The following is a 15316-nucleotide window of genomic DNA, read 5'->3' as shown; positions in this document are numbered from 1 at the left end:
TAACTCACAAAGTTCCACACAAAAACTAAGCTAAGCCTCCAGCCACCAGGTCACCAAACCCAAAATGGTGCCCGAGGGGAGGAGTCAGGGAGTCTTATATGTTGGGCTGCTAAAAACCTACCAAAAGCAGCCCAACGAAACTTCTAGAAGGGTCTGGAAATGAGGAGAACCCCCTCCCCCCCGGAGCCCTCCCAAATAGCCCGGGGTGAGATCTCCCTGTGGTCGGCACCCCCCCAAGTCCCCCTTATGCTGGCGTAACTCTGCCTCTGCTGCAGATTGCAGCAGGGACAGAGCATTTATGACAGGTTCCACCCGACACAAGTGATTTTACCTTTCGGGCAAATGGAAGTGGTGCACGTGTTGCACTTTGGCCCTGGCCACCAGGGCCGGCGCTAGGCATGGGCAGTGTGGGCAGCTGCCCAGGGCCTCGCGCTCAGGGGGCCCCCTGCTTCACTGTGAAAGGCCACGCTTTCAAAGTTAGCCTCCAGGGCCCCCTGCCCCACGCAATCAAATTACAAATGCGAGGTGTCTTGACCTTCCTGGCAGGGTGTGAGGGCATTCCTGGGGGCGCAGGGGTGGGGGCGGAAGGGACAAACAAAGTAGGGACTGCACAGCAACTGGGCCAGCAATTATGTTGGCTCACAGTGTCAGGGGCGAGGCAACACCTCTGCTAAGTACCGGCCATTGCCTTTCTGCATTTTGTTGCTAGGTGACAGAAGGCCCCCTTTGTTAGCAGAACAAGCCAGACACAGGTAAGGAGAGGTGGGTGAGGGGAGGAGGGAGCAGCCAGATCAACTGGCTCATGTTTACTTTTGTATCCCCTATTTTTATTATGGGAATGTGGATTTCAAATGTATTTAGAAGTGTCACGGTAGTGTTTTACTAAATGCTTCTTTACTGCTTGGAGGCCCAGGGGAGGGGGCCCCCTTTTCCTGTGCCTCTAGGCACTAGAGTAAGATCCAGGTGTGGGGCCCCCTCCTTGTGCCTTGTAGCCATTACTCCCTCTTTCCTTTCTTCGTCCCCCCACAAAAAAACCATGCTTGCTGGAAAGGTTGTCTTTTTCTGACATTTCTCACTTTAAATGTGCTCCCTCGGGAGGGACAGAAATAAAAGGTTAAAATTGAAAAATAATTAAAGCAAGACAGTGTGGATCGAAAAAAGTGGCAACATTGATTTTATTCAAACCCAAAGCACATTAGCGCCACTTTAAAGAGTTTGCCAGTGAAGCGCTACTTTTGTTTTTATGAGATGGGGCAGAGGCAGGGTGACAGAGGCAGGGTGATAGACGGAGGGTGACAGACGGAGGGTGACAGAGGGAGGGAGACAGAGTGAGGGAGACAGAGGGAGAGACACAGAGGGAGAGAGAGAGATAAGGAGGGAGAGAGACAGGGAGGGAGAGAGAGACAGGGAGGGAGAGAGACAGGGAGGGAGGGAGACCTGTGTTAAACCTCCTGGTCACAATTTTTGTTTGCTTTCCCCCTCTGACCCCGCCCCCACCGGTGCGACCCTGGGCCAAAAACCACACTGTAAATTTGCCCCCCCCCGAGAAAGTTTGTGAGTACCCATGCCCTAGAGGGTCAGTGACCCTGTCATTGAGGTCACAGGACCCTTGAGCAGGGAGGCTCTAAGGCGGTGGGACCGGTGACATAGCACTGAGCGCTCACTTCGGGTGGGGGCATCATCTTTGCAAGTATATTATGTTTTTAAAAGCACTTGCTGCCTCCTTCTTGGTCTCCAGCAATTTTCGGCAACAATAAAAATGTCATGATAACTCCAGTGATTAATGTTCCTCCTTGAGAGAGATCGAAGTTTAGTCTAGTGGAAGTTTTGACTCGTGGAAAGTTAGAGCAGAGGATTAATGTGCCTGCTGCAAAGAACATGTACCATGCAGATCACAAAGTGCACATATTGTAAATAAGTCAAAATCCTAACATTGAACAGTGAGCTATTAACTGTCATCTAAGAGCTGCATGCAAACTTCAAGGTATTAATTGGAGGGTTATGTTTTTCCCCCAGTCTTTGGTTATCTTAATGTTGCTAAAAGGGTTCATTTGGATAGAATTCAATTCTGGCTATTAAAGAGAACCAAAAACAAGAAATATGAGAAAGGGGCCCAAGGGGAATCAGTATTTATAGACCGGCTTGTATCTTGTCCCCCAACTGAACAATATATTAACACTTCCCCTCGGCTCAGATGCCAGACCGAGGTAACGACGGACAGTGCGTGGCCTCTGTGTCCTGAGCGAGCGCCAGGCGAGGTGAGGTTTTTCCCCCTACATAAATGGGAGAGGTTTGAAAATTAAGATATGAGACTACTTCACAACTGGTAGGTCTACATAATCTATATTGATTATCACGTTAAGTGGTAAGTGTTGCAGTAGTGTACATCATAGGTCCTGATGAAAGCCCGTGGGGCTGAAACATGTCGACCAACTTCAATCCATGATGAATAGTAATTCTTTATGTACTATTTTCACTCTGTTTTTAAACATGCCGTTTTGATGGTCGCATCCAATAAAGTTTTCTTAGACATCAAAACAGGTATTTTTATATCACTATTATATTTGTTTACTTTTCACACTTTTTGAGCACTGCAACTTGCCCCTTCAGCCTAAAAACTCTCATCTTTGTGTTGATGGTTTGACCTGTTGATCCGACACTAGAAATCCTCAAGAATCCTTCTGAGGAAGAGTCTAGCGGATACCATCTTTCCACTAAAACCCAGATGATGAAGTTCCGCCAATGAGTGGGCTGATGGGTTTCTTGTCTTTATCTTTGATCTTTCATTTCTCTCTCCTTTGTAACCTCTTAGATAACCCCTTGGTATGTGTGAGTCTGGATACTACAAATAGGTACCGACCATAGTGAATAACTACAAAAGACCCTTGATATCTTCCGTGTGTTAATATATTAAAGAGAACCTCCAACCATGGTATTACGTTCTAAATCCAGAGTTTGTGTTTATCCAGACCAATCACTAATAAACTATAATGCCTAGTAACATGATTGTCTGATGACTCCTACACCTTGTAGTCCTTTGTCTTATGTAACATTTCCTATACAGTGATTTACACATTTATGACAGATTGTCTCTGTATAATGTGTGTGATATACATTTCTCTGACACCCTACACTGGTATCAGTAGCGCTGTAAATCAAATTATAGGCATCTCAGTGAGAATGTGGTTATGGAGACTCGAGGGGCACTGTAAAAGGGTGGTAGTGAGGGAATCCGTGGCAGAGGAAGTAATTAGGGGCACTAACAAACATTGTTGCATAGGGCTCCACCAGCGCTAAAGCCGGCCACTTGCATTTCTACAATTCTAACACCAAATCAAAAACGTTGATTTAAAAAAAAAACTTACATCTGCAGCATACCTTCCAGTCAATGTAGGATTTAGTAGTGGTCTCGGTTGTTCTAGGTCTTTTTTATTTATGTACAATCTTAATTTGTTTGCAATGGTGTCTTGTAATTTTGTATTGTATGTGTTGTGTTTTTGCACTCAACATAATTCTGGAAAGTAAAGAGCCCACACACAAAAAAGATTGCCCTACGACTCTTAGCATGTGCGTGTGGTATACTGGTGAGAAGATATACGTTAAAAGAAATGACTTAGTATTAATGTCTATACCAGCGTCTATATGATAAGAGAACAAAAGAAGATACTTAACAAGACTCAAAAATGTGATATGGCAAGGTGACATAAAAATGTATATGTGTGGATTCCCATCATTCACCAAGCCTGGTGATTAGCTTCATCATTTGGGTATCCTTTTGTATAGGATGACAATCCAGCTCTATATATATCAGAGCTCTCAAGTGTCAAAAGGTATAGTTACCAAGATGAGCAAGATTGAATGTGTGGGAACAAGTTTTTCAGTGCAGTGCAAATTGTGAAGTGCAAAAAAATAATAATAAAATTGATGCGTGAGCAGACTGTAAATTTTATCAATCAATCAATCAATCAAAGGCATTTGTAGAGCGCACTACTTACCCGGAGGGTCTCAAGGCGCTTGGGGGGGGTGGGGCGCTGCTACTGCTCGATCAGCCAGGTCTTGAGCTTCTTCCTGAAGGAGAGGTGGTCTTGGGTCAGGCGCAGGTCGGTCGGGAGGGAGTTCCAGGTCTTGGCGGCCAGGTAGGAGAAGGACCTTCCTCCTGTTGTCGCTCTTCGGATGCGGGGGACGGCGGCGAGGGCGTGGTTGGTCGATCGGAGGTGGCGTTTGGGGGCGTAGAAGTTGAGGCGGTTGTTGAGGTAGCTCGGGCCTTGGTCGTGTAGGGCTTTGTGTGCGTGGGTGAGGAGACGGAAGGTGATTCTCTTGTTGATGGGGAGCCAGTACAGGTCTCTTAGATGTCCTGAGATGTGGCTGCGTCGGGGGATGTCGAGGATCAGTCTGGCTGAGGCGTTCTGGATCCGCTGGAGTCTCTTCTGGAGCTTGGCGGTGGTTCCGGCGTAGAGGGCGTTGCCGTAGTCCAGTCGGCTGGTGACGAGGGCCTGGGTGACCGTCTTCCTGGTCTCGGTGGGGATCCACCGGAAGATCTTCCGTAGCATGCGCAGGATGTTAAAGCAGGATGCGGAGACGGCGTTGACTTGTCTGGTCATGGAGAGGGAGGAGTCCAGGATGAAGCCCAGGTTGCGTGCGTGGTCTGTCGGTTTGGGTGCGGTGCCCAGGGCGGGGGGCCACCAGGAGTCGTCCCAGGCGGAGGGCGAGGAGCCCAGGATGAGGACTTCCGTCTTGTCTGAGTTCAGTTTCAGGCGGCTGGTCGTCATCCACTCGGCTGCTTCTTTCATCCCTTCGTGCAGGTTGGCTCTGGCGGCGGCGGGGTCGTTGGTCAGGGAGAGGATCAGCTGGGTGTCGTCGGCGTAGGAGATGATGTTGAGGTTGTGTTGGCGTGCGATGGCCGCGAGGGGGCTCATGTAGACGTTGAAGAGGGTGGGGCTCAGCGAGGATCCTTGAGGGACGCCGCAGATGACTTCGGTGGCCTCTGACTTGTACGGTGGTAGACGGACTCTCTGTGTTCTTCCGTCGAGGAAGGAGATGATCCATTCCAGTGCCTTCTCCTGGATTCCGACGTTGCTGAGGCGCTGCACTAGGGTGCGGTGGCAGACGGTGTCGAATGCCGCGGAGAGGTCTAGGAGGATGAGGGCCGCTGTTTCTCCGTTGTCCATCAGGGTTCGGATGTCATCGGTGGCGGCGATGAGGGCGGTCTCGGTGCTGTGGTTGGCACGGAAGCCAGACTGTGAGGGGTCGAGGGATCCATTCGTCTCGAGGAAGGCGGCCAGCTGTTTGTTGACGGTCTTCTCGATGACTTTGGCTGGAAACGGGAGGAGCGAGATGGGGCGGTAATTCTTGAGTTCGGTGGGGTCCGCTGTAGGTTTCTTGAGTAGGGCGCTGAGTTCGGCGTGCTTCCAGCTCTCCGGGAAGGTGGCGGTGTCGAAGGATGTGTTGATGTTTATTAGTGTCAGTCACGATCAAGGGTTAAAAACACAACTCAAGGGCCAGTTTTAACAAATAGCTGTCCTCAACAGAAGTGGTCAACATGTTTCAGCACTTAAAGGCAAAAGGTTAAGCCATGTGCTTTCGTCAGGACCTCTAAAGATAATAAAGCTACTGCTATTAACAACTCATCAAAAAGGATATATGGGGCAACATTCCTTCTTACCTTTATAGTATGGAGGACAAAACCATTGAGTGGGTGTATATGTGATGGTATAACACTTCATAGCCACATACAATTAGAGAACTGTCAAGATATTCTTTTTCAAGAAGCATTTGTGTTTTGTGCTATTTTATTTTTCAGAAATTTGTTGATACCACGAGGAATTCCGGATTGTGAGACGTTATACTCACAGTATATCCTTTTTGATGAGTTGTTAATAGCAGTAGCTTTATTATCTTTAGAGGTCCTGACAAAAGCACATGGCTTAACCTTTTGCCTTTAAGAGCTGAAACATGTTGACCACTTCTGTTGAGGACAGCTATTTGTTAAAACTGGTCCTTGAGTTGTGTTTTTAACCCTTGATCGTGACTGACACTAATATAATTTACAGTCTGCTCACGCATCAATTTTATTATTATTGTTTTGCACTTCACAATTTGCACTGCACTAAAAAACTTGTTCCCACACATTCAATCTTGCTCATCTTGGTAACTATACCTTTTGACACTCGAGAGCTCTGATATATATAGAGCTGGATTGTCATCCTATACAAAAGGATACCCAAATGATGAAGCTAATCACCAGGCTTGGTGAATGATGGGAATCCACACACATACATTTTTATGTCACCTTGCCATATCACATTTTTGAGTCTTGTTAAGTATCTTCTTTTGTTCTCTTATCATATAGACGCTGGTATATACTTTGTATTTACATGTCAGTTTGGGGCAGCATATTCCAGTTGGTCTTTAAACTCTGGCCTCCGACCCTACCTTACTTTTTCTGTGTGTTTTGTTTTTAGTATTAATGTCATCATAAGGTGGCAGCATAATGACACAAAATGGTAAGGGAGACTTTTGAAATGTGCGAGGTTTGCTTTTGTGTAATTTTATATTTTGAATGATCCCGCCCCTCATTACCTCAACAGGATCTCCTCCCTTTATGAGGCAGAACTGGAATTTCTATCAAGCACTCATCTGGAAACGAGCAGTTAACATTGAGTGAAAAAACATCCTTCTTTCTAAGACCTGGAACTAGCTTTTCCATCCAATGTGACAAATGTAATCCATTTAATACAGTTTGAAAATATGTGGACTTATTGTCATTGTTACTGATATCCATGTTAGGTCTCTTCAGTGATGCCAAATAAGATCAATAGTCCCGCGATGTCACTTTCTGTGGTCACTTCTTGTGATGTTACATGCAAATTAGAGGGGCCTCACATCTTCCCTTTCGCCCGGGGCCCCAAAAGTTCTAGGACCGGCCCTGCTGGCCACACCCCACCTGAAAAGGGACAAGTCAGTCTGTTTCGCCCACCAGGGGAAGATGGGAGGTGTGCCCCCAATTTGCCCCTGGGAGGATGAGTGGGCAGAAAGCCAAATGTATGGCAGGAATATATATTTAAAATAAAATAATGGAGTGTGTCTTGCCAATCCAAACATCAGGCCCCTCACCCCTAAAAACTCAACAATCTGCTTCCCAGTTGCTGCTTCCCTGCGAACTAAAACATCTAATTACAATGTCAAGCGAGAGGATATTTGATTCTTTTGACATACGGGTAAGGGGAGTGTGGCTAACATCCAATATCGTCTTACTTCAAATAATGAACAGCTGCTGTTTTTGGGCTTGGGTAGGCTGCACCCTGGAAAATCCTACCAGACATAGACTACCCAGAAAACTAGACATCCGGGGCAGGGCCAGGGTGGTGTCCTTTGCTTGCATCCCACACCCTTTTCTAACCCTCGATGCCCTGCAAAACTCAACCTTTGATTAAAAACACATTTTTCTCACATTTCTATGAGGAAAACTTCTTCAATCTGTGGGGATTGCCAGATTTCCTGCCACAGAGCATTTCCCCAAGTCTCCCAATAAAAATGGTACCTCACTTGTGTGGGTGGGCCAAGAGACCTTGACACAAAAGGCCCTAATGTGCAACATGGAGAGATCAGCAATAGGGGTAGCTGCAGGATTTGAAGCCGTGCTCGGCCGCCACCAATGCAAACGTTCCAACCACAGACATTTTTGAAAACTAAACAACCAGAGGATTCCAAGGTGGTCTGCCTTAGGTGAACCCCACAAGGTTTTCTACCCACAATGCCCTGCAAACTACAAACTGCCTGAAATCACCCATTTTCCTTACATTTCTGTAATGGAAATGTCCTGAATCTGTAGCAATCCACCCAAAACATTTTCAGAAAACGGAGGGGAATGATGAGGGGAGGAAGTTTGTGGCTCCTTACAGATTCCAAAACTTTTCATCAAAGAAATGTGAGGAAAATATTTTTTAGTCAAAGTTTGAGGTTTGCAACGGATTCTGGGTAAAACAACCTGGTGAGAGTCACACAAGTCACCCCATCCTGGATTCCTCTAGGATGGGGTGACTTGCATGGCTCTCACCAGGTACAGGTTTGCTAAATTTCCCTAGGTGCCGGTTGAGCTAAGGCCCAAAATCCACAGCTTTTTTTTTGCAAAAAAACAGGTCAGTTTTGAGTGGATAAATGTGATGTATGTATGTTGCGTTTTGGGCCATTTCCTGTCACAGTTACTAGGCCTACCCACATCGACACAAAGGCCCTCTGCAACGAGAATGGGGAGAACTGGCTGGATCTCGATGACGGCTTGCATTTCCCATGCACGTAGCCCTTAGTGTTCCAGCACTCTCCTCCCAGCCCTGCCCTCTATCGTGACTGGAATCCGACCAGGTGGATTGCAATGACCTATGCAGGATTGAATGCTCGCTTTGGCTAGTGTAAACGGCGCTTTCTCCTTTTCCCGCTGCGATCTCTGGACAAACAAGTAACGAAGCAGCACAAGGCAGGACTAAATTCAGGCAGATCAGACGCCCACACGGAGGCAGCAGGCAGGTGTTGCGGACCCCTTGAGGTGGAACTGGCAATTTATAGGCTGCGTATGGAGGTTTGCACGATCTGCAGTACTGAAGCCTCGTTACACAAGTAAATCTCTGAAAAAACACCTGTAAATTTAATATAGAAGGTGCTGTATCCATCCACATTCTATAGACCTACCTATTGTAGTAACAACAACAGAAAATTCCTCAATCCCTTTTTCAATTGGGAGGATTGACATTCTTCTTGCGAAGAATATAGGCAGAAATGATGATGATTCCCTAAAAAAACTTTATTCCAGTATTTAGAATATTTAGATATTATAATCCCAGACTCCTTGTGACGTATCAACATTTCTTCTACAATATATATTGATCAGGCACAAATTATTCCTATTCATCGTCATGATGGTTGTAACACCTTTATTCCATGAAGTTAGAACTTTCTCCGTTCCAATATGGCCGCCTATTTATAGAGGAATACATGAACTACAGTTATAGATATATTTAAATCATCTATAGACATCCGGTGATTATAACAGTTTTTAGAAATACTACGGTATAGATAAAAAATATGGCAAATCAGCGCCTATGAAGACGGGTGTGGTATACTAACAGAGTAGTAAGTTAAGAGTACTATAGTCACCACACAGCTCAAAAATGGCTGCCGCCTTCACTATAAGATTGCATTACTACTTTCTAATCCTGGTCTTCTTTATATAATTATCCCTTAATAATTAATGGGTTTCAATATTGCGTATTATGACACTAAGGGAAGCCTTATAGAGGTATAATGATGAAACTAAAAAAATAAAGCCAAGAAGTAAACGATGGGATCACATGACCTGTATTCCGATATTTAAACTGTTCTCCAATGGAGGTCACTCATGTAACCTGACCCGGAAAATGAAAGACATTTGTAGGGAGCAGGGAGGCTGCAGTATTTTTATCAGGTAAAGGTATTCGGTCTATTCGCCCGTTAATCTCTCCTTTATCAACTTAAAAAGTGCCATAGGTCACACGCTAGATAGTTTGTGTTGTTTGGTCCCCCTGTGGACTTAGCGCTAGGTTAAGATAGTAGAAGATGCCCATTAGAATCATTTATATTCAGGAAGCGTTGCATAAACGCAACTTTGTTTGCAAATGTAAACTGAATTAGCGCACGTAAACATTTGCTTTCTCCTTTTACCACTTTGATAGAAGACAGAAGAATTATTTTTAGAACTGGTTAGATACAGCTTAGGACTTTTAAAATAAAAAAAAATACAAAAGTAATTCCTGTATAGAAATATTTGCCCATTTATTGTCGTTTCAAACCTAACATTTTGTGCATACCGTTTGTGTATCATGCCTCGTACAAAAGGAGGATTTTTAGAAATCATGCTAAAGCAACAAAATAATAATATGTCCCAGATAACATCAGACTCTATTCCCAGATGCACACAGTTGATAAATAAATCTAGGGAGTGTTTCATACAGTATCAGACTCTATTCCAAGGTGTACACAGTTGATATTAAAAAATCCAGTGAGTGGTGTATTCAGTATTAGACCCCTCATTCTTAGCTAATATGTAATTAAGTGATACCAATAGCTGGGACAAGAACAAATGTTCTCTACTGTTATGTTTTTTTACAGATTTCATTTTATTTCGTTGCAATTCCAAGACAGCAACATAATTAGGTACTGATCAACTTATATCATATAGCATATGTTTCTAAACTATAGTTGTTCATTTCTCAACTATACAACAATATCAACAATCCTCTAAAAACTGTTCCTTCTAGTTCGTTTATCGACACATAAAAGACGTAATAACATATACTAAAGGCAACATCATGGCTCACCTGTACTGTCCATAAAACGAAACTTTTTTTTAGGTACATTTGTAGGTCGATTCCGATCCGGTAAAATCCCCGTCCGTACGATTCGTATCCGGAGCCGTTTCCGTATGACTCGTACGGACGCCGTACGACCGGACGATTCCGATCCCGATCGGCCGACCTGGACGCGATTCGTACGGTACACGTCGATTCGTACGGAAAAGCGCACGATCACCTACACACCGTACGGCGCGTACCCCCCATGATCGCAGGGGTACGCGCCGTACCCCTGTGATCATGCGGGGTACGTGCCGTACACCCAGCGTACATGGGGTACGTACGTGCGTACCCCATGTACGCTGGGTGTACGGCACGTACCCCGCATGATCACAGGGGTACGGCGCGTACCCCTGCGATCATGGGGGGTACGTGCCGTACCCGGGGGGGCGTTCCGTACCTGTTTTGGCGCGAACTCTGCGTTTACGACTGTTTTCGGCTCCCGTAGGAAAAGGGTCGTACGGCGCGTACCCGACACGAATCGTACTTGCTGGGTCGTAAAAACCAGCCGCGAACCGTAGTGATGTCGCGTACAGCCGGTTCCGAGTGAAACTCGTATGGAGATTTGAGTCGTACGGAGTCCTGTACGACTCGTACGGAGTTTGGCACCTGGTACGGATCGTACTTCGTCGTACGTATGGGACGTCTACGGGTACGATTCGTATGGGGAAAAAACACTCTGTACGACGATTCGGAGCGCATTTTACCGGATCGGAATCGACCCCTTGGTCTTTTAACTATTATAACACTGGCAATTAACTAGTGTGTTATCATAGAATCTAAGACCCCTTTCTCCTTTTTTAAAGATTATCAAATATTATTTCTTACCACATTGGTGGCTCCTACAAACGCAACTACTATGGAATAGTACCCCATAAAAAGGTATGGCGCCTACAATCACAAACACGTTGTAGATCAATAATATCTAGATCATGTCAAGGTATAACCATTGGAGCAAGGCAATTTTGTAAAAATTAGGTTAACATTGGTATCTATGTCATTGTGTTTTTAGGATATTTCCGCCTATACTCTTCGCAAGAAGAACGCTAATCCTCCTAATTGAAAAAGGGATTCATTTTCTGTTGTCGTTATTGCAATAGGTTGGCCTATAGAATATGGATGGATCATGTGTTGTTGTAGTCATTGTTGTTATGGTGCATCACGGTTAGGGTTGCAAAGGGAAATCAGATGATGTTTGGATGTGCAAAATAGGGAATGCAAATAAAAAAATATGAACATTGTGATTGTGGATGTACAAACTAATATCTTGTTGTGATTGTGGATGTACAAACTAATATCTTGTTGTATTATTCAATATTGCTTTTAGAAAACTCTGTCCTGAAGAAGGTGGTTGATCCATGTCTCACCGAAACGCCGCGTCGACTGTTTTGTAGTTTTCTCTGTTTTTATATATATAGTATGTCCAATTTTTATGAAATTGTGATTGTGTACTCAATATTATAAATTTGTCATTTTATTTGAATTTTAACAGTGCCAAAGTCTTTGTGTGGAGTTTCATATTTTGGAATAAAAACTGAATTATTTTATTTTATTTGCTGTTCCTGTTTTACTTTTATTGCTTATTTATCATTGTAATTCCTTTGCAACCAGGGTTAGAACAATTGTTGGACAAGCGCTAACATTGTGTTTTTTGGAGCAACATATACCACAACATATGATCCACAAATAGTTCCAGATAAGGAGCTGTTCATTTGTTTGCACTGGATTACCCTGTCCCTACTTCAGTCAATAGGGTTTTTTCTCCTTTTTTCCATCTGTCTGTTCTCTGCCAAATGTTGTGGTCACGTAAGATATTGTGCCGGAGTGAATTTGTTTTTACAAGTATGGCATGGTGTGGCGGACTAGAGGATGACACTATGGAGATTTAAACCGGGTTTTAGTGGCTTTAACAGTCTTTTTCTGCGGGTATTAAGTCTATAATACGGTAGAGGTGCTTCAGATTCCTTCTCCTCAGGGGATTCTCGCCCTTTCAGAAAGCCTTTTCGTCGCTTTCTCCACTCCAGGGTGACCGGGAAGTTGCTCGCGGTTCCGTAGTATGTGGGGGTAAAGGAAAACAAAAGACTGGTTTCAGTCGGGTGCCCAATATTTATACAGTGTTTAGGGAAGGGAAGTGAGGAGTCACGCTGTGCATAAAAGAAAGCAAAAACAACTGGCACCAGGTGTCGGCGGTGTTTAGGAAGGGGAGAGACAGGGTTTCTCCGAATCGAGGTTATGGTGGTTTAAAACCCTTCCGTCCCGCCCAGCCTGAGATACGCGAACGTACCTGTGTAAGCCACGCTTCCCCCGAAGCGTGGCTGGGCGATACGCCGTGTCGTTGGCCTCCTGGCTCCGGTAGACATCGGGTTGGCTTCTCTCGTGCTGCTCCGTCCGTACTTCTCCTCCCATCTGTCACTGTAGTTTCCGCGCACTCGCTTCCTTCTCCACGCCGTCCCACCTTCACTTCCTGTTTTTACCGGCTCGGAGTCCTTGGCGTCATCCCAGGGGCCGGTGCTTTCTGTGAATTCGGCCCAGTTAAAGAAACAGGGACCGCTTTCTTCTTCGGGTAGAAAGAGAGGAGGCTCGGCTCTGTTCCAGTTTTCTGCCTGCTGTAAGAAGAGAGGTGAGAGAGGCCTGTTCATATGCTTCGGTGGCAGACTTTTGCCCGCCTCGGTTCCAGACTGGCTCTCCTCGTCACACATGGTTACATATGTGAGCATTTCATATTCTGATACTTTGTTTTAGTACATTACACATTCCCAAGTTATAGTAGGGTCACTGGAATTATGTAATTATTTGCCTGTGTTATTTTTCCCATAATTTTGGATTTCCCACATTTGCCTCTCAATTCATCATCTGCTGCATAATATGCAGGTTAAAACAATTGTCTCATGCTCAAAGTGATCAAAGGTTACTAAAAAAGCTGCTGCACATTGCTTATTTAAACTTAAACTGTTCTGCAGGTTTTGACTATCAGAAAAGGAGAACAATGTGTTGTTGTGCAGATGAAAGTCCTTTGCAAAGGTTGACTGGTCACCTTTCTTTTGCTTATTGCTATAATTGGATAGTAATGAGATGCAAATAGCAGCGGATCTGCGCACTCATACAATATAGCAAAACACAATGTCTATATTCTTTCAAAGCAAAAGCAACTGATCCAACGGTGAAATCTTGTTCTTTCTTTAATTGGTCATCAAGCAAAACACACAGCCAGTCGACACGTGTTTCATCAGAGAAACAGTGTTCTCCGACTCTTCAGGGCTCTGTGGCTGAGTTCAAGATCATTGGTAACCCAACGCCGGTGATTATTCCAACCCGGTAAGGGTATATGGCGTCTAGGTGGCACAGTCTTACATCCAAAATAATGGGTGAAAAAGTAGAAACTTTATTAACAATCTGCAATTGGAAACGGTGTGTACATGCTTTTGAATGCTCTGTGCTTCCCTACATTGTTGTGGTACCCGTTCTGTTTAAAAGTGGCTTGGAGTGACATGCTTGAAAAGTGATTGGCAGAGTGTACATATGTGAGATGGTGATTTCCCAAAGGGAGATTTGATTTTACTGTTTACTACTGCATGATATTTATATACACAGTGGCATTAATGCTTATTATCTAAACTTAGATGAGAACTAAATAATTGATTCCACAGGTAGATTTTATAATAGACATTTCTAAATGGATGGTCTCTGCGTACATTAGAGGGTATACGTTATACAGCTACATTAAAACCAAATATGTACAATTTGTAAGACAAGATTTTGGTCACATTTCATAAATAGTATTTGTTCACTTTTTTTATTTCACTGCACAGGACTGGTTTGATGAGGCTCGCTGTAACAGTCAGAGGTCACACCGCTGATGATCCATGCACAGAAGTTGCAGAGCCTGTGGTCCTTCGATCTTCCAGATGGAAAGCTGCATCCCATACACATTCAGAAAAAGCATCCTTGCGGCTTACCACATATAAGGTATTGTGTTAATATATCAGTATTTTGTACATTCATCCAGTGTTTGAATAACACAAACTACACCACATACAGTCACCTATCATATACATGAAACTATGTTTAGTCCTAGACACACTACACATAAGCACACTCACACCAGGTTCAAATCAGGTTTCCTTCTCCCCTCGTGGCCCCGTTCCGCCCCGGCTTGTGCCGTTTGCGCGGAGGGTCAGTCCGAGGAGCAGTCACTTTGTGTTCGTGACACCACTTCCGCCCTGCACAGAAGCCCCGCAGGTTAGCGGTCTAGTGCTGCCGAGCCCTTTTGTTATTTAACTTCCTCTTTGCTCCCGGCCTCATTGACATACACGGCGACCTAGGCTGTGGTAGCAGGCTGTCGGAAATCTTGCTGCTGACCAAATAGCACGCACTTTATTGCATCTTTTAAATTGTATATTTGCACTTTGACTCTGTTGCTGATTTTAATAGCACGCAGAGTTCATTTTAAAAATTGTATTTTGCACATTGCATTTGTAGCCTGCCACAGTCACTCTTACCTGTTTCCTTCTCCCCTCGTGGCCCCGTTCCGCCCCGGCTTGTGCCGTTTGCGCGGAGGGTCAGTCCGAGGAGCAGTCACTTTGTGTTCGTGACACCACTTCCGCCCTGCACAGAAGCCCCGCAGGTTAGCGGTCTAGTACTCCCTCCCCCTTCAGTACTTAATGACGGCATGGAGGAAGCGCAGCGGACGAGCGCAGCGGGAGCGCCGACTTCGCGCCGAAGTCGCGCTTAAGTCAAGCCCGTCTGCGCCCGTCCGTGGCCGACCGGGCCCAGGGCCTCGTCGTAATGCCCATTTTTATTCTTATTCCTCGGACGATCTCATGAGACTCAAATCTTTCGGACCCATTCCTGCCCGTGCCGTTAAAGCGGCTCTGGCATGCGATATCCTGGCTCCATCAGATTCTCTGCAACAGGTCTGCTCCCTTGACCCTTCC

Source organism: Lissotriton helveticus, chromosome 1_1 (assembly GCF_964261635.1).
Source record: "Lissotriton helveticus chromosome 1_1, aLisHel1.1, whole genome shotgun sequence".
Lineage (NCBI taxonomy): Eukaryota > Metazoa > Chordata > Amphibia > Caudata > Salamandridae > Lissotriton > Lissotriton helveticus.
Note: the sequence above shows the minus strand (reverse complement) of the source record.